The sequence below is a fragment of the Leptopilina boulardi genome, unplaced genomic scaffold (genome assembly GCF_019393585.1).
Source record: "Leptopilina boulardi isolate dan_hultmark-lab unplaced genomic scaffold, ZJU_Lbou_2.1 LbouV2_325, whole genome shotgun sequence".
Taxonomy (NCBI): Eukaryota; Metazoa; Arthropoda; class Insecta; order Hymenoptera; family Figitidae; genus Leptopilina; species Leptopilina boulardi.
In genome coordinates, this window is record NW_026137891.1 from 1,999,391 (window position 1) to 2,020,717 (window position 21,327).

A 21,327-nucleotide genomic window follows, 5' to 3' on the forward strand; every position below is an offset into this window, starting at 1 on the left:
TTATTTGCTAATATTCAAATAATCGTTTTATTTGAATCAAATAAATTTTTTTTCAGTGTAACAATCATTGAAAAATAAGAACTTCCTTGTTCAAAAAAAAAAAAAAGATAGAACAGACCAGACTAATAAATAATAACCAGAATTTTTATTTTGCATTGCAGTTTCTAGTTTGTACTAGAACTAAAATCAAAATAAGCAGGTGTGAATATTTGTCATTCATGATACCTATTTCCTATCGCACAAATGGAATTTTAATAACTTTTTTTTTTTTAGGGTGTGGACAATCGTTTGCGGGTTTTGGAATGATTCTCATGGAAAAGCGACCAAGTGCGTTTTTACGCGTACCGGTTTAAAACCAAAAAAAAATTGCTGCTTCCGGGTAGTGTACACATAAAATGTGTACATATATTATATTAGATATTATGGCAAACGGTTTTGCACGTGCTAGACCAAAAAAAAAAAAAAAAAAAAAAAAAAATGCGCTAAACGTGAAATCGTAACGTGCACCATCGTATTCAGTCATATTCTAATCAGGATCAAGAGGTTATGTGAACGTTGAGCAGTGCGCGGTCTCGTACATTCTGGATTTTTTGAGGCCCAATAACGAGCCCTGCTTCCTCCCCTCTCTCTCTCCCTTCCTTCCTTCCATCTTCTTCTTCTTTTTCTTCCATATGAAGATCGCGCAGGCCCCGAACGACTAGTTATCCACGCGTATTTCCTTTCCTTTTCATTCCATACTATGCGCCAGGTGTCTTCTCTCTACCGGTCCTATACCTTCTAATTTCCCATAACCAGTTTCTCTATCCTCCTGCCAACCTCCAAAATTTGTATCTATTTTTTTTTTTTTAAACCACCAGCTATATAATAATGCCATTTTCAAAAAATTCCTTCCAATCAGTTTGCATTTTTTGTTTTTTTAATATTACTTGTTGTGTCAGGAAAAGAAAAGATTTGCAAATACGAAGAAAAATGAAAAAACGAATAAAGTAACTTTTACACTGTAAAAAAATGGAGTTGAATTTTAACTCCCTAGGGGATGCTATAAAAGTCCCACTCTTTTGGAGTTAAAAAGAAGTTGAATTTTAACTCCCTAGGGGATGCTATAAAAGTCCCATACTCTTTTGGAGTTAAAACGAAGGAAGTTAATGCTTTACGAGTTAATTTTATGCCTAGGGATTTAGTATTAAGGTGTTAATTTAATTATTAACTCCCTTTTTGAGTTGATTTTTAACTCGGAAAAATTTAACTCCTAGTGTCATTAACTCCCTAATTTTTTTTGCAGTGTACCACTTTAAAAGTAAAAGCTAAACTGTCCGAAGATTCTGCGGATTTCTTGCAAATTTTTACTCCAGAAATAGTAAAATTTACACCGAAAATAGTACAAATTACTCCGGAACAAGTAAATTTTACTATTTCTGGAGTAAAAATTTGCAAGAAATGCGCAGAATCTTCGGTCAGTTCAGCTTTTACTTTTAAAGATACACTGCAAAAAGAATTAGGGAGTTTATGGCACTAGGAGTTAAATTTTTCGAGTTAAAAATCAACTCAAAAAGGGAGTTAATAATTAAATTAACTCCTTAATACTAAATCCCTAGGCATACAATTAACTCGTAAAGCATTAACTTCCTTCGTTTTAACTCCAAAAGAGTGGGACTTTTATAGCAAATTACCAGAAATGCGCAGAAACTGACGACAGTTCGGGTTTTAATTTTAAAGTATAGTAAAGATTACTTTATTCGTTTTTCAATGTTTTTTCTCTAAATTTGAATCAGTCATATTTCACTGATTAGCAGTAGAAATCTATACTAATTGTCATAGCAAGAATTGAGCAACTGATAATTAGTAGAAATTTACTGATTCAATTAGTAAAATATTAATTACTGATTGAATCAGTAATATAAACATATGGCAGCGGCCGCAAAATCTACTGATTTAACAGTTTTAAAGGTTATGTTATACACAAATTACTGATTTACATAAGTTATTTTCTATTGCTTATATTTTCACTCATTATATTAGTAAATTTCAAAAAATAACTGAAACTTCAGTTAAAATGAAAAGTACTGATTGAATTAGTAAAATTTCTACTTATTCAGATTTAGAGAGTAAAAAGCTACTAAAATGCAATTACTAAACAGTTTAGTAAGGCAACTATTTCAATTAATATACATTTTACTAAGTGAATTAGTAGTTTTCTCCTATTAGTCATTTTAAATTAAAATATTAATTAATTAATACAATAAACAGAAAAAAAATAGTATTGAATCAAGAAAACCTATGTACTTGACCTTATTTTATACCAATATTTTCTTGATCCAATTTTTATTAGTTTGAAGTAAATTTTCTTGGATCAAGAAAATATTGGTATAAAATACGGTCAAGTATACATATAGGTTTTCTTGATTCAATATTATTTATTTTTTCAGTATAGTTATTGAATTTTACTTTTTACAAATTGTTCGCTAATTCATTAAACGAATCGGCGCATTTGAATTAGTCAAACTCAGAATTTAGAAAACAAAAAAGTGATTTTTCAAAAAAATTGAAAACGTAAATGAATCAAAAAAAAAAAGATTCTCGACAAATGGACCTGAGCTATATACACATTTATATATATATAGGAAGTGTACAATGGCGTGTGGCAGAATTGTTCAAGTCCATTAAATACAGCAAAATACTCGCTACAATGAATATTATATACTCCAAAGCAACTGGATGAACTAGCTTTGAAAATTCGAATAAATTAAAAAAGAGAGAAAAATTTGAGTTGGGGGGGGGGTCAAAAGAAGATAGAATCTCCTTCGCCAAACTGGCATAATATCACACGAAAGTGGAAAGATGAAGAGGGGGAAGAGTAAGAAGCAAGAACATATAAAAAAAAAAAGTTTTTTTGAGAGGCCTTAGATGGCTACTTAGTATGTCCTGTATTAAAAATCTCTCTCCCCCCATTGTCCAAACCAGCCTCCTCCCTCTTCTTCATTCCTTTACCATTCTTCATGAATGTTACAATGATGTAAGTGTTTCTACTGTACGAGCATATAAATACAATACATACTTAAATAGATATACACTCATACATACACACATACATATGTATATAAATATTGTATATGTATATTTGTGCAACAGTGGATTTCGGTATAACAGGTTTCATGCAAAAGCCAAAATCGCGACAAGATGCCCACCTCGATATATATGTAAAGGATCGTCGACGAGATCCTAATTCGACTCGTATATCGAGACCATATATATACATATATATGTATAAGAAGTAGTAGGAAAAAAAAAGAAGAAGAATAAGAAGAAGAAACGAGAAATTTTACGCTCGATCTCTTTCGAAGCGCCTGTCCTTAAAAACAGGGGCGCTGTTACGGATGACAGTGATGGGGTGAATGGAACAATTCTCGCAGTTTTAGACAATGTTTCATGTTGTACTAAATCGCCTCCTCAGGTGTAACAATCACTCTAACACACATAAACATACTCGTGTCAAGTTGCCATTCACAATTCTCATTCCACTTTTAGGATGATTCACATTCAAATCATTGTAGACATATTTGTCGAACTGATTCTTCTCGCCTTATTTCTTTTTCTCTTGTTTGTTTTGTTCAAGTGCATCAGTTTATTCAAACTGTTTTGAAAGAATAGGCAAAAAAGAACAACAAGGATCTGTATACTTGCATTTGTCAAAATTGTTCTGTATATATATAAGGCCAGAAAAGAATATTATTCTGAATCTCGTTCTGATTTTTACTCCGATTTTTGGGATCACAGAAAATTAAAAGGCATTAAAATAAGCTGCAACGCTTATTATTTTAATCCAATTTTGCTTATTTCAATACCAAAATGGATTGAAATAAGCAAAATTGGATTAAAATAATAAGCGTTGCAGCTTATTTTAATGCCTTTTAATTTACAGTGATAGTATTTCTAAATTAATAGTATTTTCAAAATCAACTATCAGAATCTGCAAATTGGATTGCAATTTTTGCGGCTGTTGACTTTTATTAGAAGCACTCGCATTTGCCTGGACTTTTGGTCAGGGGATAGAAAAACTACAGAAAAGTATAGTATTCCTAAAAGAAATGGTATTGTAAAAAGATCAACTTTTAGAATTTGTAGCCTAACCTTCAAGAATTAATATTCTACCTTTCAAGAATCAATACAACTTTAAAAGTAAAACCTGAACTGTCCGCAGTTTCTGCGCATTTCTATAACAATTTTTACTCCAGAAATAGTAAAATTTACTTCTGAAACAGTAAAAATTATTCCGGAAATAGTAAATTTTACTATAAATATTTCCAGAGTAAAAAATTGCCAGAAATGCGCAGAAACTGCGGCCAGTTTAGGTTTTATAGTAAAAGTTACTTTATACTTTCTTCCATTTTTCTCTGGAATATTCTATAACTTGTAAGAATCAATATTGAAATAAAATTATTAATCCCACAAGGGGTTTATTTTATTGCCTTGCATGATCGCTTAATGTAACTTTAATTCACCTTCAACATTTTCGTCTTATATATGTTAATGAAACGTTCTAAATGTTCGCAATAAATCTTCAGGAGAATAGACGAAATGAGACAGATTTTAGTATATATAGAATAAGATTCCCCTCCCCTAAAAAATGGACCATTTTTATCAACCCAGTTCTTTTTTTATGATCGCCACAGAAAAATAACACAAGGGTCTTTGTGGTCTAAAACGCAATCAAAATACCGGAAAATGCACAGTCACATAGAAGAGATTAATGTCAGTTTCGGTGTCAAAAAACTTGACGCTTATAAAAAAGTGTCTACACAAAAAAAATCTCGAAAGAAATATTAATATTTGATATTAATTCATAAAACTTCTTTGAAAAAAATTTTTTTACTGAAATAATTAAAATACTTTTTTCAACAGTTGAGATTTGTTAAAGAAAACGTATAACGATTTTTTTCTAGTAAATAAAAACAATTTTTTTTTTGAAAATATTTTGAACACCCGTTATATGCCTAAAATATACCGGCGACGTATGGGCCAAGAAATGCAGAAACAGCAGTTGCTATGCTAGAGGTGGTGTTCCCTCTCTAACACCAACATTTCTAAGCATACGAGTGAGATTCACGCACTGTGCGTGCATGGTACCTAAACATTTGCAGAAGGCCTATCTGTATACACGTGCTCTAAACACGTGACGACCACATAAGTTTTTTTCTTTTTATTTTTCAATGAGAATATATTGGTGCACACACGCACAAGGTCACAATCTAACGGACACATGCTTAGAAGACAGAAGGGTGTTGTAGGAGGGAAGTGGCAGTAGCGTAACTAAAATTGTCACTTTAAAAGAAAAGATGATTATTTTAATAATCCTCATATAGAAACTAATATTGAAGATTAAATTATATTGTTCGGTAGGAAATTTTAGAATTATTAGTAATAGAGTAGTATACAGAATAGTGTTGTTACAGTGAGAAACCTTTCCTCGTAAAAATTTCTATAGTGCCGAGTAATTTGAGAATATATACCCAAATTATTAGGCACAATAGAAATTTTTACGAGGAAAGGTTTCTCAGTGTATGCTTTATGGTAGTACTGAATTAATTTTTGATTGGTTAAAAAAGTACATACAGATAAGAATTACAGCTGATTCTACTGGTAGTACAGAATCATAATTTCTGATTTGTTAACAGCAGTACCTAACGTACAAGCAAATCAGAATTATGGCTGATTCTAGTTGTAATACTGAATCGATTTCTGATTAGTTAACAGCAGTACCTAACGTACGAACAGATTATAGCTGATTCTAGTAGTACCGAATTTCTGATTTCTTAATACCAGTACTTAATGTACAAACAGATTAAAATTATAGCTAATTCTAGTAATAGTGATAATCAATTTCTGATTTCTTAACAGCAGTACCTAACGTACAAGCAAATCAGAATTATACCTGATTCTAGTTGTAATACTGAATCAATTTCTGGTTGGTCAACAGCAGTACCTAACGTACGAACAGATTATAGCTGATTCTAGTAGTACCGAATTTCTGATTTCTTAATACCAGTACTTAATGTACAAACAGATTAAAATTATAGCTAATTCTAGTAATAATCAATTTCTGATTTCTTAACAGCAGTACCTAATGTACAAACAAATTATAATGATAGCTGATTCTACTAGTAGTACTGAACCAATTTCTGATTGGTTAATAGCAGAACCTAACGTCAAAATTATAGTCGATTCTACTAGTAGTGCTGAATTAATTTCTGGTTGGTCAACAGCACAACCTAACGTAGAAACAGATTAGAATTAATTGATTCTAGCAGTAATACTGAACCAATTTCCGATTGGTTAATACCAGTACGTAACGTACTAGATTAGAATTATATCCGATTCAGCCCTTCAGCAATAAATTATCATACCAGAAACTTTTTCTTTTCTTCCAACAGAGTTCAAAACAGAATAACAAATCTAAAATCAAGCGGAAGTGAATCCGGGACGACGAGTTACGTTGCTTTTAGGTAATCTCAGGAATCCCGATCTATAATTCGTGTTTCTGTCGGTTTGATTACGCCACTGGACCAACAGAGAGAAAGAGTGAAAGAGAAAGAGAGAGAAAAACAGAAAGGGTTGGATTAAGAAGGAAGAAGAGAGAAAGAGAGGAGTGGTTGAAAGCAAAAGTAGTCGGGGGCTAAAGTGAAGCCAAACGAGGCGAGTTTTCGAGAGGCAGTGGATGTGGGTAAGAGAAGAGAGTAGGTTACCAGGCTCCATTTGAGGGAGAAGGTAATAGCGAATTGTCCACGTGAACAAGGAGGATGGCAAGTGCTTTTATAGTGGGTCAGTACTAGTCGGCACCCGGTAGAGCAAGTATAGGGCTCAAGGTCTCTCTCTTTCTCTCTCTCTCTCTCTATACCGAACCCCCCTAACGAAAACTATGCTAACCAGGTAGGTGAACATTGTAAGTACATGTGCCTTAGAATTTCTCCGACTTGTGCGATACCCTTCATGCATCCAGTGCATGTACTTATAATTCATAAACCCTTGTCTTATTCAGGATTTGTTGCGTCTAGCCTCCTAGAAACTAGTCCCGGGAATATCATCAGAATAGTAATGATGAATAAAAAAGCTAAAAATTTCATTAAAAAACAAATTCTTATAATTAATTGCTCGGAATTGGAGAAACTAATTCTGGAAATTTTCATCTGTGCATCAAAATGATCATCAATAATTTAAGCCCACTTTTCTGTCGCGTTCTTTACTGCATTGATTATCTCCACACACACACAAATACATACATATACACTACTGGGGAAATAATAATGAAATATTTAGTTTGCAGGAATGGGTCGGGGAACAGGTTCCTCTTGCACATTCCAAGTCGTTCTGAATAACCGAACCTTCGAAAACGGCGGTTATGGCACAACTAGGTTCATAAATTAAAGTTTGGTCGACCCGCAAAAGCACTTCAATTTAATATCACTACTCCCTGCTTCTCCTAAATCACTCACCAATTATTATTATTATTATTATCACTATTATTATTATACAAGCGCAATATATTGATTTAGGTGCTAATTTTTGAAATGATTTTCAAAATTATGATTTTTGAAGGAAAAAATTTGGATACAAATTACAAATTCGTAAAAAGAAGAATAAAACTAGAGCAGTTTGTCGGTCGTTTTAGTTTTGAAGGGTCTAATAATTCTCTCTCTTGTATTTTTTTTTTCGGCGTATGGCAAAAGAGTAAAGTAAGAATCGGCAATGGTTTGGCCTTGTGGCATATTTCTCTCCCTCTTATATATATATATATATGTTCTTTCCTCCGATTTCTTGATCCTCTCTTGTTTCCCTTCGTTTTGCAATCGCACCCTCTTCCTCACACACATTTATATATTGGTCCTCCCAGCGTGAGAGCAGCCAGACAAAGAGAACACGACAAGCACAATGGATTACTTAGGCGGGTAGGTTAGTTTGCCCGAATAAAAACGAATGCCCACGCACACGTTAAGATAGGTCCTGACTTGAAAGGGACTCAATTGAATTTTTTTTCTTTTTTTTTCCCTTATGCTGCATAACCTATATCGAAATTAGGCAGATTTTGATTCTTTGGGTCAATCATATCTCATTACAAGAGATTGAAAATTATCACAATTTTTCAATAAAACTATTGACATCTTTTTGGAATATTTTTTTTAATTTGCAAATCGCTCTTATATAGAAAATACAGGAAGTAGAATGAAGTAAGATTTAATTGAATAGGGTTTAATGTAAAGAAATTGAAAAAAAAAGGATGACCGCCTTTTTTTTCACTGTTCTTATTGTAATCTAAATCTAAACCCGAAACAGGCTCGAAATTGTATAGTATATAGTTGAAAATCATGGACAATGAAAGCGATTGTCCTCATATGAACCTCAAAATCCTCTAAAAACTTTTACTATCGTGTATGGCATTCTAAGTATAGTTATACATTTCCTCAATGAAATTTCTCTCCCCGAGTGCAAATAGATAACAAAACCCTTTTATCTCCCTCTCGTTTATGTACAAAGTTCATCATATGTGACAACGAAATCGGTTCGAGAAAACCGTGTCAAATGCAATCAATTTATATCTTAAAAAAAATTTCCCACGCTCAGAAATAGTCTTTTTAAAATTTTAATTATTCGATAAAAAAAAAAAACTTAAGAAAAACAAATGACGAAATCAAAAATAAATTTTTGACTTGCAAAACAGTTTGGATATATATATATGAAAAAGAGAGAGAAGATGTTTTGCGGTAGATTTAATCATTCGTTCAGTTTTCTTTTCTAGAAGTCGGATCAGGACACAAAGGATTGTAATTCTCAGAACAGAGTCTCGCTCCAGAGTCAAGAATTAAAATAATATCCGCTCGTTTGGAGATTAATGGCGCCTCGACGATGCCTATGATACCTCTTAAAACTTCAACCACATATACAAAGAAGATTCTTTCACTTTCTCAATTTATTTTTTTCAATACAGTCTCTTATTTTTCTTCCTTCGTTATATACCTTATCAATTTTTCTCCTTTTTTTTTTTGTCTTCAATAATTCTCACCATCAGACTGACATTTATATTGACCCCGGAACATTAAATCTTCCATTTCAAAAAATAGAACAAAAATTTTAATACATTTTTGTTATTATATTTTTGTCAAAAATAAAAAAATTAATTTTTGATAGAGAAAATATTTCTATTTTTGGTCACAATTTCAGAAAGAAATAATCGTAATTGTAAAGTTAATTTACTGTCGATTATATTCATAATCATCATTAATTGCATAATTCCATAAAAAAATCCTCTAGAAATTTAAAAAAAAAATTATTTCTCTTTTTTTTCTTATTTGAAAATAAATTATGATTAGAAATTTCAAAATCATATTTTTGACAAAAATAATAATAAATGAATTTTCAATGAACAAAATTTTGTTTGTTTCGATAAAGAACGAAATGTGACGAATTTTTAATGAATGGACCAAATCATTGACTGAAGCGCGACATACACATATATATATATATATATATGTGAAAATGTAAGTTTAGAATAAGAGTCAGTAGCATTGGCACGCCAAAAAATGTACTGTCGTCTGATGAAAGTCAATGGCCGCGTATCTAAAACAAACACGTGTCCAAAGAAGCACAAGAGACACAAAAAAAAGAGAGAGAGAAAAAAAAGAAAGAAGAACGAAACCAAGGAAATGAGACATAAAAAAAGGAAGACAACAAATCCCCCGCAAAGAAGTTGTTAGTGAAATATCACAATCAGTCTGTGAAATAACATAAAATTAAGAAATTAAAAAATTATTTCCTCCTCGAAAAAAAGTAATGAAGCTGATGCTGGCACCTACTTATTAGCACTCATTTAATTTTTGAAATATTCAAATTGGTATTAAAACAAAAAACAAGAAATTAATTTTTTGTTATTAAAAATTGAATAAAAACTAATTTTGCTTTTTTTGTTATTAAAAATTTTAAAAAAAAACTAATTTTACTGTTTTTGTTATAAAAAATTAAAAAAAAAATCGTCTTCAATGTGAATAATTCATTAATAATTTGTCTGTGAAAGAAATCCGGATTCTGCGGCACATGCAGCACGTCAAATAATTTACTCGCGGATGCTAGACCGAAAGGAACAAGAAGAAACAAGACGCTGGCTCCTCTTTGCCACCATACACGAAATCTTTTTTTTTCTCTTCCTATATGACTTCTCTCTTCAATTTTTTTTTTTTTTTTTTTTTTACTTCCCTTATAACTCATGGCGCCCTAAAGATAGCACTTCCTTCCTCCTTGAGGGCTCAGAAACGCTTTCCTCATACTCCAAAATCAAAATTATATATTCTATAATACACGCGTAACTCCAAAGACAAAGTAATTTTATCTCTTCTCACCAGATTTTTTAAAATATTTCACAAAAAAAAAAAACAAATTATTTTATAAGATTTAATTAATTATTTACTTTATCCAGAGAAATATTTCATTTTTATTTATTATTTTATTAAATTATAATTATATATTATATAATTATATATTATAATTATTATAATTAGAAATATTATATTATTATAATTATAAATTATAATTATATATTATATTATAATTACACTGATAAAAAAAATTTATTTGATTCAAATACTACTTGACTATTATCAACTAAATATTTACTTGAACCAAATAATTTTTTATTTGAATTAAATAAATTGCATTTGAACCAATAATTTCTGTATTTAAAACAAATGATATATTTGTCACAGAGCCAAGTAAATATTTATTTGATTCAAAGAAATTTTTATTTGATTTAAATAAAAAATGTTATTTACGCCAAATAAATATTTATTTGATTCAAAGAAATTTTTATTTGATTTAAATATAAAATGTTATTTACGCCAAATAAATATTTATTTGATTCAAAGAAATTTTTATTTGATTTAAATAAAAAATGTTATTTACGCCAAATAAATATTTATTTGATTTAAATAAAAAATGTTATTTACGCCAAATAAATAGGCTATATAGTTGGCTCTGAGACTAATATACCTTTATTTAATTCAAATATATTATATTTGGTTCAAATAAAACATTCGTCTGGATGTAGTTAAAATATATTAAAAAGTTTTTTTTTATATCTAAAAATAAAAGTCATATATTCTTAAATAGAAGCCAATATTATTAAATTTAGAATATCAATTTTTCCCCAGTGTATAATTATAGCTTCAAACTATTTTATATATATATATATAACAAAAGAACGAAATAATATAAAGAAGAAAAGAAAATTCTTTTTTTCTTATTCCACAAAAAACGTCAAAATACAAAAGAAACACTAATTGCCAATTATTTCTCGTATGCTAATTAAAAATAGATTTTTAATTGTGACTTTTATGCGGGTATTATTATATATCGACAGTTTATTATATAGTCTGAGGGTTGTCGAAACTCACAGTCGAATGTTTCACCTGCTCTCTTGACTATATATATATAATACAGTCTTTCGAGACATGCCACTTAATTACTTACGCCTTTTTTACGTTAATTAAGAAAAAAAAAAAAATTTTCCTCAGACAATGCAAAAACAGTTTTTTTTTTTTTTTAAATAATAATTGTAAAAAAATATTTCTGAGACTTTTTTTTTTATAAATTTAGCACACAGGAAATACGTGTAGAAAAAAAAAATGCGCGTGCAACATATATTTGAAGCCCGAAAATTCATTCACAATGTATTTTTGTGTGCGTCATAATGGTTCCCGCAACGAAATAAAAAAAAAAAAGTCCGATATATCAAGGTCAAGAATGACACACAAAGGTCTGAACGATGAAATTTATTTTTAATATTTTTATTAGAAATAATCGTTTGAGTGAAAAAAAAAATTGGAATATTTTTTCTATTCTGTTGATTTAATAAATAATACATCCTGAAAAAAGTAATATCATATTTAGAGGAAAAATCCTCTTCTAATATCCTCTCAATTATTCCTCTTAAAACAAAAGTATTATTCCACTTGAATGTAGAATATTTTTATTCTTTGGTGACTAATAATAAAAGAAAACAATTTTTTTGAGGTTCTGATGTCAAAAACATTAAATTAAAGTTAAATAAATAAACAAATCTACTCTCTAAATCTGAATTAGTAAAAAGGTTTACTATTTTTGAATTAGTGACTCACTTTTTGCTTCAGAATTAGTTAAATTTTACTAATTGTTAGTAAAAGTTACTAATAATTAGTAAAATTTTACTAATTCAGAAGCAAAAAGTGAGTCACTAATTTCAATTAGTAAACATTTTTACTAATTCAGATTTAGAGAGTATTAATTAATGTAAGTAATTAACTATAAATCATTAATTATATTTAATATTTAATTGAAGATATTTAATTTAGTGCATGATAATAGCTTTTCTTTATCAGTTTATAACCATAATTATCAAATTATATGCGAGAGGAAAATCCGCAAAATCTAAGCTCTACTGATTTAACAGTTAATTTTAAAGGTTATGTTATATACAAATTACTGATTTACATAAGTTATTTTCTATTGCTTTATATTCACTAATTATATTAGTAAATTTCAAAAAATAACTTAACACTGTAAAACGAAAGGTATTAATTTAATACCGACTTTAGGTACTAAATTGTTACTTGGTTCTATTTTGGTACCTAAAATCGGTACTGTTTTAGTACCTTATTCTTTTTACAGTGAAACTTCAGTTAAAATGAAAAGTACTGATTGAATTAGTAAAATTTCTACTGATTCAGATTTAGAGAGTACACTCAGAGAAATGGTATATTTGTCTCCGAGCCTACTAACTCATTTATTTGTTGCAAATATATTTTATTTTATTGAAATAAAAAATTTATTTGAGCCAAAGAAAAATTTATTTCTGACAAATAAAATTTTTATTTACGCCAAATAAATAAGTTAGTAGGCTCTGAGACAAATATATGTTTATTTAATTCAAATATATTTTATTTGATTCAAATAAATCATTTCTCTGGGTGTATATTAAGAGAAAAATATGCATCAAATTAAGGGAAATTCGCTAGAATCAAGATTACTTTTTTTAGGGTGTAATAAATAATAATAATAATCTTTAAAATAAAAAAAAATTATTTTCATTTTAAGAAGAAAATAAAAAAGGAAATTTTAAAGCGGAAGAATTGTGTAAATTGTGTGTTTTTTTATATATATAATAATAATTACTTGCGAGGTTCATTAAGAAACGCCATTCAGACAAAAATCTTGTCATATAATAAAGTGGTGAGCATTTCGTTAATCGTTTGATTGCCAGTTATCAGCCTATATATATATAACGATAAGGATTTAATTTAATGGCGGCGGAAGTGAAAAAGTGAAAATAATTAAACCGTTGTGGCTATATATACGGACAACACAAATATATATATATATAAATATACTAAGAAAAGCGATGAACATCGTGGTTATAAGCTGTAAATAAGTCGGCTTGATTCTTCTCTTATTATAAAAGAGAGGTAACTTTTTTTTTCAATGGGCAGGTGGTTTCGATTCAGCACGCGACAAATCAAGCCAAACTTTGTACTGGTATATATATATATATATATATATATATATATAAAAAACTCAAAGCGAATAAAAAAACATAAAAATACTCAAACCATACGAATATGTTGTTACGTCGGATGCATAACGCAAGTATAAATTTCAGAGAATATTCGGAAATATTCTCTTATTTTATGTTTCGAGTCTAGACTTGCGTCCACTAACTCGGGAACGATTCAAATTGATCAATATATGTAAATAGGGATTTTCGCGGGGAAATTAAAGGAATAATTACGCGATAAACGCATTAAAATCCTTAGGTAAGGTAATGAAAATTATGGTAAATACAAAAATACGACAAGGAAATTGAAGAAATAAGAACACGATTAACGCATTAATATTCTTCGGAATTATTTAGAGATGACAAGAAAAAGATTTAGATGAAAGTTAGACAGCAATTTAATATAAGACTTACTTTTATTTAAACAAATTGGCACTTGTAGACTCGGAAATTGGTTGAAAAAGCGTTGAATTTTTGGCTTGAATCGTGGAAATTTTTAATACAATTTAAATTTAACACTTGGAAAATTGTTAGAAAAAATGAAATTTAATTGAACTTGAACTTGAACTTGAACTTGAACTTGAAGAAGAATTTGAGGAAGAAGTAGTTTTTTTAGAATTCTTGTGACTGTTTTTGTGACTGTTTTTTTTTGACTGTTTTTTGTGACTGTTTTTTGTGACTGTTTTTTGTGACTGTTTTTTGTGACTGACTTCTCAACGGGGTTCGTATTTTTATATCATTGTCCCTACCTATTTTTAGGGATGGAACTATGTTTTAAAATAATGGGTCTCAAAGTGGAGGAAAAAGAGGTTGGGAAATTACAAGGATTGGATCCAAGGAAAGAAAATGGGGAAAAAACTGGTTAGGTCAGTGACGGTATTGGGCCCTTCAGGCCCAGCCTTGAGAGATAAGAAGTTGCGTGGGCGTACTTGAATTAGGGGAGTTTTCAAGTGGAAGGGGCTTAAAGTTTTGACCGTTTTCAAGAGATGGAGCCAAAATTCAGTTTTCCAACCAATTTCTGAGTTTTTCATAATTTTCACATTATTAATATTAAAAATTAATTTAAACATTATAAATATTAATATTATTAGTTAAAAAGTTATTAACAATAATTTTTAACAATAAAATATAATTAATTATTAAAGTTTTAAAATATAAAGAATTTTGTATACTTAAATTGTTAATTAATGATTAAAAATTAATTTGAATAATTAAAAATAATTAAAATTTATTTAAAATTGTTTAATTTGTTTGTTAATTTAATTTTTATTATAAAAGTATAGAATATTCTTTATATTTAATGAAATTATTCTAAAACGTTTGAAAAGTAATTTAAAATAATTGAATTAAAAATTAATAATAATCAAAAATGAGTAATAATAATTCAAATGTTCAAATAATATTTATAAACAATTATACACAATAATTTATCTGTGAAATAATTAATTTATAATAAAAACTTGAAATATTTTAAATAATTAAATCCAATTAAAGAAATCAAAATTAATTAAAGTTAATTAACAATAAAATTTAAACATTTAAACAATTATTATTCATTATTTATATTTAAATCACTCATTCTCATACTTTACATAAAAAATAGTTAGGTCTTGTTGTTTGCAAGAGTGCATCGGTGCTCGGGATATTTAGATAGTTACGCTAGATTATTCAACTATGCTGACTTTATTTACAGGAGATATCAGAATGATATCTTCAAAATACAATTCTTCTCTATTTTAATTTTCGGAACTGTTGATTTTGAGCTTAAGGTTTTGAGAATTTTAGACGTGTTTCAAATTTACCGGTAAACAAGTTTTTTTAGAAGTAATTGCATTTTGAAGAGAACATTCTGGTATCTTTTATTTAATTTAAGATTATTTACGCTTGTAGATAGTTTTGAAATAAATGTTCAAAACAGCGACGAAGTGTGGGAAACACTTATAATTCTAATTTTATCTAAACTAATCTTATTTAAACATTTATATACTTGAATTATACACGGGACGTTACACCCCAGCCGTAAAATGGTTACTTGAGGATGAAAGACGAAAAGTGACCAAACAAAAAAAAAATTGTACAGATATTTTATATTTGCGGATGAAAAGTTTTGAGGTAGGCTTTGTTGCTTGTGAATTAATCATGCCCTAAGCGAAACACAAAAATTTAATCATATGCATGTCGATTTGTTATAAACATAATATGAAATAGAAAATTTTAATCGAAAAAAATAAAAGGTTTAAAGTTTTAGTTGCTTGAGAATTGCTCATAAGATAAATAGCATTTTGTTATTTCAGAAAGAATTAATTGTTATTAAATGATGTTCGTAATCTTGATTATCCTTTGTTACTGTTGAAACTGTAGGCAATTGTTCGGTTAACGAATTTCTTCACACTTCTTTCAGAACAATTTAGTAGATAGTAGACATCTACAGTTGAAAATGATTCTTCTACAATTGATAGATAGAATTTTTAGCTGTTGATACTTCTGGTAAATTAACTCTTGGTTGAATACTTCTTAAACAATAATCCTTTTATTGTTTTCTTTGTAAGATGATATGATTAATGATGATTGTCACAGTTTATAAAGTTATTTGCTGAATTAAAATGTGGATTCATTCAGATGTCCGAATTTATATGCATTTCACAATAAATTAAGTTTTGCATATCTTGAAGTAGTGTTGAAGTATCATGTTGATAAATTTTGTTTCTTATAGTGATGATAACATATAGGATGTTCAATAATCGTAAAATTTATCTTCTCTTCATTTTTTTAGGTATGTTTCCTATTAATTTGTTGATACAACAGGAAAATTCTTAATTTCTTGAAATGAAACAATTTGGATCTTACTATTAACCAATACAAATTTAAAATATAAACAATTTCTCTTTCAACTGTAACTTGTTTGTTTTTACCCTTTTTTACAATTTCAAAATAGATACAATTTATTTCTGAATTATACCTAATATTTCCACAGTAATAAGTTAAATTTAAAATGAATATTAATATTAAAATATTAAATTCTTTTTTACAATTTATAGAAATATAGAAAATGTTAACAGTAATAAATATAAAAAAATTTTACATAATTTTAATGAATTTATACAATTTTGGTGATTGGTGATGTTGTATTCCTTTGTAGTGATGATGGTTGTCCTTTTAATCCTTACAAACATTTATATATATATTTTTTTGACTCTATACAATTTAAAATTTTTCCTCTGTATGAAACTGTAAGTAATGCGTAATTTTAGTTTGATTTGTTTTGTAAAAAAAAAAAAAAAAAAATTAATTTTTGAAAATAGTTTGATCTGTAACATAAAAAAAAATTATTATTTTACAAGTAATTGATCTTTTGAAAAATACAATAATTTACTCTTTTCTTTATAAAAAAAAGAAAAAAAAAAAAAAAATAAACGTTTGTCTTTTTTCTTTAATTCTCTTTTTTGATGTATCAATTATAAGCTCATATTATTACAATCCAATATATCTATTTTATAAGCTTTGAATATTTTTCCATTTCAATATTTTTGATTCAGAAAAAAAAAATGATTTTAAATTAAAGATTATATAAAAACAATCAATTTGCGATTTAAGTTGTGTATGAAAGTAGTCGAAACTTTATTTGTAAACGAATGCAACCTTGCCTCTGAAAGTAGTCGAAACTTTATTCGTGAACAAATGCAACCTAGCCTATGCACAAACTACACAATTAATTATTATACACAAAACAAATATCTTATTGAATTTGAAAATAAAAAAAAATAACAAAAAAAAAAAATAACAAAATAACCACAAGAATTGTTTAACAAACATTTCTTCGCGATAAGGAGGAAACGAACCTCAATTTATGAATACCAATATTTTAAAATGTTACAGGATTTACTTCCATAAATGCACCAAGCTACCACGGTGTTTGCATTTTCAATATCTACAATTATCTTGATTATATATTCATTATCTAATAAAATTTTATTTATATTCAATAAGTATGTTGCATTATCACTTTAGAAAGAAAATCAAATTATCGTCACAATCTCTAAATGAATTTCTTAATTTTTGTCTCAAAAAAAAAATAATTTTTTTACATTAAACGAATATTTTATTAATCGATAAATATATCAAATTTTATAGTTTATTTGTTTTACAAAATTTCACCTCTGTGTTTTGGATATAGAATTGGATTTGACCTAGAGCAGGGCGTACTCTTTACTCTGGCATTAATAATTTCTTTTTTTTAAGGATTAGAGTGTGAATTTGCAAATATCAAAAACCGCTATTAATCTAATAGATCCATCAAACAAATATTGTTAATATATATATCAAAAGTAAATAAATTTCAGATACAAAAAAAAAAACTCTTTCTTTAGAAATTGGTATTAATAAAAAAAAATTATGAAATGGTTTTTATTATTAAATATTAGATTGTAACAAATAAAACACAAATTAATAATCTTAAAGTTAATAAAACAAAAAAAAAATTATTGTATTTCTTATGTTTATTTTAACATTTTATATATATATATATTTTTTTTTACTATGATCTTGTTCTTAAACATTTTTTTTATTTTATTTGACTTGAATTAAATGAAATCTAATTATTTTATCATTTTTTTTAAAACATAATTTTGAATTTTAGAATTAATGATTTGAACTTCGAAATTTTCATTTTAATTTGATATTTTTTAATTATGATTTTACTGATAAAAAAAAATTATAATTATAATTTAAAATTATTGATATGGAATTGAATTTTGTTTGTTTGATTTTAATTTTTGATTTGGAATTAAAAATCTTAAATATAAAATTATTTTTATATAAATTTTTGGATTTTCTTATTATAAGCATATACATGTTTTTTTTTAAATCAAATTTTTACATCTTGTTTTAGGATATTTAAAGGTTTAGGATTTGGAATTAACATGTATTGCAGGATTTGTCAATTGAATTTTTCTCAATGTTAAATTTATTTTTAAAGAATATATATATATTTTTTTTAAAGAAAACATTTTTAATTTTATTTATTATTTTTTTTTTTTTAAATATAAATTTTGGAATTGAGTTGTTTTATTCTAGAGGTTTTCATTAGAGAAGTTTTGAATTTTAATTATCTAATTAAATTACCCTTTTTTATAATTTGTTTCATTTTTGTTGAACTTTTAATTGTTAAATTTTCTTTGTTTTTGTTTGAAATTAATACTTTTTGACACATTTTGATAATTTTTATTAAATGGTTCATTTCTTAAAATTAAAATCAGAATTTTGTCTTAGATTTTGATTAAAAATTTCGACTTTGAATTAAAATTAGCTTTAAATTTTGTAAAATTTGTATTTAAAATTTCATTTAGGAATTCATTTTTAAAAATAGATTTTGATTTATATTTTTGATTTAGATTTAGGATTTAGAAAAATTTATTTTATATTTTAGAGTTAGAATTTTTAATTTTTTTGTTCAATTTTTTATTTAGTAACTTGAATTAAGAATTTTCTTTGTATTTTTAATTTATAATTTAAATTTAGAATATTTTGAATTTAGAAATTGTATTTTTTTTTTATTTAGAATATTTTGGATTTAGTATTTGTATAATTTTTTTATTTAAAATTTTTGATTTTGATTTAGAATTTGTTTGATTTTTGGATTTAGAATTTGGATTTTTTTAATTTTTGATTTATAACATTTGGATTTAGAATTTTTAGATTTAGAACATTTGGATTTAGAATTTTTGGATTTAGAATATTTGGATTTAGAATAATTGGATTTAGAATAATTGGATTTAGAATTTTTAATTTATAATTTTTGATTCATAACATTTGGATTTAGAACATTTGGATTTAGAATAATTGGATTTAGAACATTTGGATTTAGAATAATTGGATTTAGAATTTTTAATTTATAATTTTTGATTCATAACATTTGGATTTAGAACATTTGGATTTAGAACATTTGGATTTAGAATAATTGGATTTAGAATTTTTGGATTTAGAATTTTTGGATTTAGAATAATTGGATTTAGAATTTTTAATTTATAACATTTGGATTTAGAATTGTTTTAGATTTAGAATTTTTGGATTTAGAATATTTGGATTTAGAATAATTGGATTTAGAATTTTTAATTTATAACATTTGGATTTAGAATTTTTTTAGATTTAGAATTTTTGGATTTAGAATATTTGGATTTAGAATAATTGGATTTAGAATAATTGGATTTAGAATTTTTAATTTATAACATTTGGATTTAGAATTTTTAATTTATAACATTTGGATTTAGAATTGTTTTAGATTTATAATTTTTGGATTTAGAATATTTGGATTTAGAATAATTGGATTTAGAATAATTGGATTTAGAATTTTTAATTTATAACATTTGGATTTAGAATTTTTTTAGATTTAGAATTTTTGATTTAGTAATATCTTTTTTTTTTTAATTCATTAACAAGGTTATTATTAGGGATAATCATTTTATAATCAAAAAAAGAATAAGGGTAAAAAAAAAATTTTCAAAATCGCGATAATAGAAGAGAAGTTACAATATATAAGTTAAAATTCAAATTTTCTATTAAAAACCGCGAAAAACTTCGCGATCGCGAGATGAAGCGCGAGGTGGAGGGGGAATTCGCGGGGGGAGACCGCGAGAGGCGCGATGCAGCTTGGCGGGGCCCGCTGTCGTCGCGCGCAGTAGTAATGGCCGATGACCGACTTGCGTAGTCAGCCGTAGTGCGGTACTACTGTAAAGGCACGTACAGCGAGAGGCATGCTCTCGAGAGTAAGGGATCGATTCTGACAATCGATATATATATATCGATTGCGCCTATCGATTCGTTCGCCTGTCAAAGGGGTGCTTTAAATCGAAATCGCAACTGGATTTTTATGTATGTTAACAGTTTAATATGTTGCATACGCACATTTTAACACAAGTTTTAATTAATAAATGTGACATTTTATTAATTTATTTATAAATTTCAGTTTTTATTGAAAATGAAAATTTATTTAAGTTTTATTTTAAAACAAAGTTTTTTTAAAAAAAATTTAATTCTTAATTTTTAGAAAATGAAATTTTCTCTCTTTTTTTTTAAATAACAATTTGTTTGACAATTTTACACAAATTCTTTTAAATTTTGTTGATTTTTCATTCTTGTAATGGTAAATTCTAGATTTTGAGCATTTTAGTAATTTACGGAAACTTTCCAAATTAACCAATGTACATGAAATTTTTGAAATAGTGTTAATTTTTCAATTTATAATGACAAATTCTCATTTTAACATTCTAGCAATTTATAGGGAATTTTCAATTTTATTAAATTTCGGTAATTTTTATACGAATATACGAATATTTCACAATTAACATATTTATTAACGTAACGTTCATTTGTACTGAATTTTTAATAAATAAAATGATACTTTTTATATAAAAAAATTGAGATAATTAGAGAGAAAATAGATGAAAGAAGAAGATTTTTTTTATAAAGATCAATTTGAACTATCCCCCCGGGGCCTCCAAAAATTTACCCTATGTTACGTCGGATGCATAACGCAAGTATAAATTTCAGAGAATATTCGGAAATATTCTCTTATTTTATGTTTCGAGTCTAGACTTGCGTCCACTAACTCGGGAACGATTCAAATTGATCAATATATGTAAATAGGGATTTTCGCGGGGAAATTAAAGGAATAATTACGCGATAAACGCATTAAAATCCTTAGGTAAGGTAATGAAAATTATGGTAAATACAAAAATACGACAAGGAAATTGAAGAAATAAGAA

At 27.1% G+C, this 21,327-nt stretch overlaps 1 protein-coding gene across 1 annotated transcript in view; it reads right to left on the reverse strand.

The window, feature by feature from the left end:
• LOC127284748 (insulin-like growth factor 2 mRNA-binding protein 3-A) overlaps nt 1–21,327 on the reverse strand; it is an 81,622-nt gene that overhangs the window by 51,069 nt on the left and 9,226 nt on the right. The window lies entirely within an intron of this gene.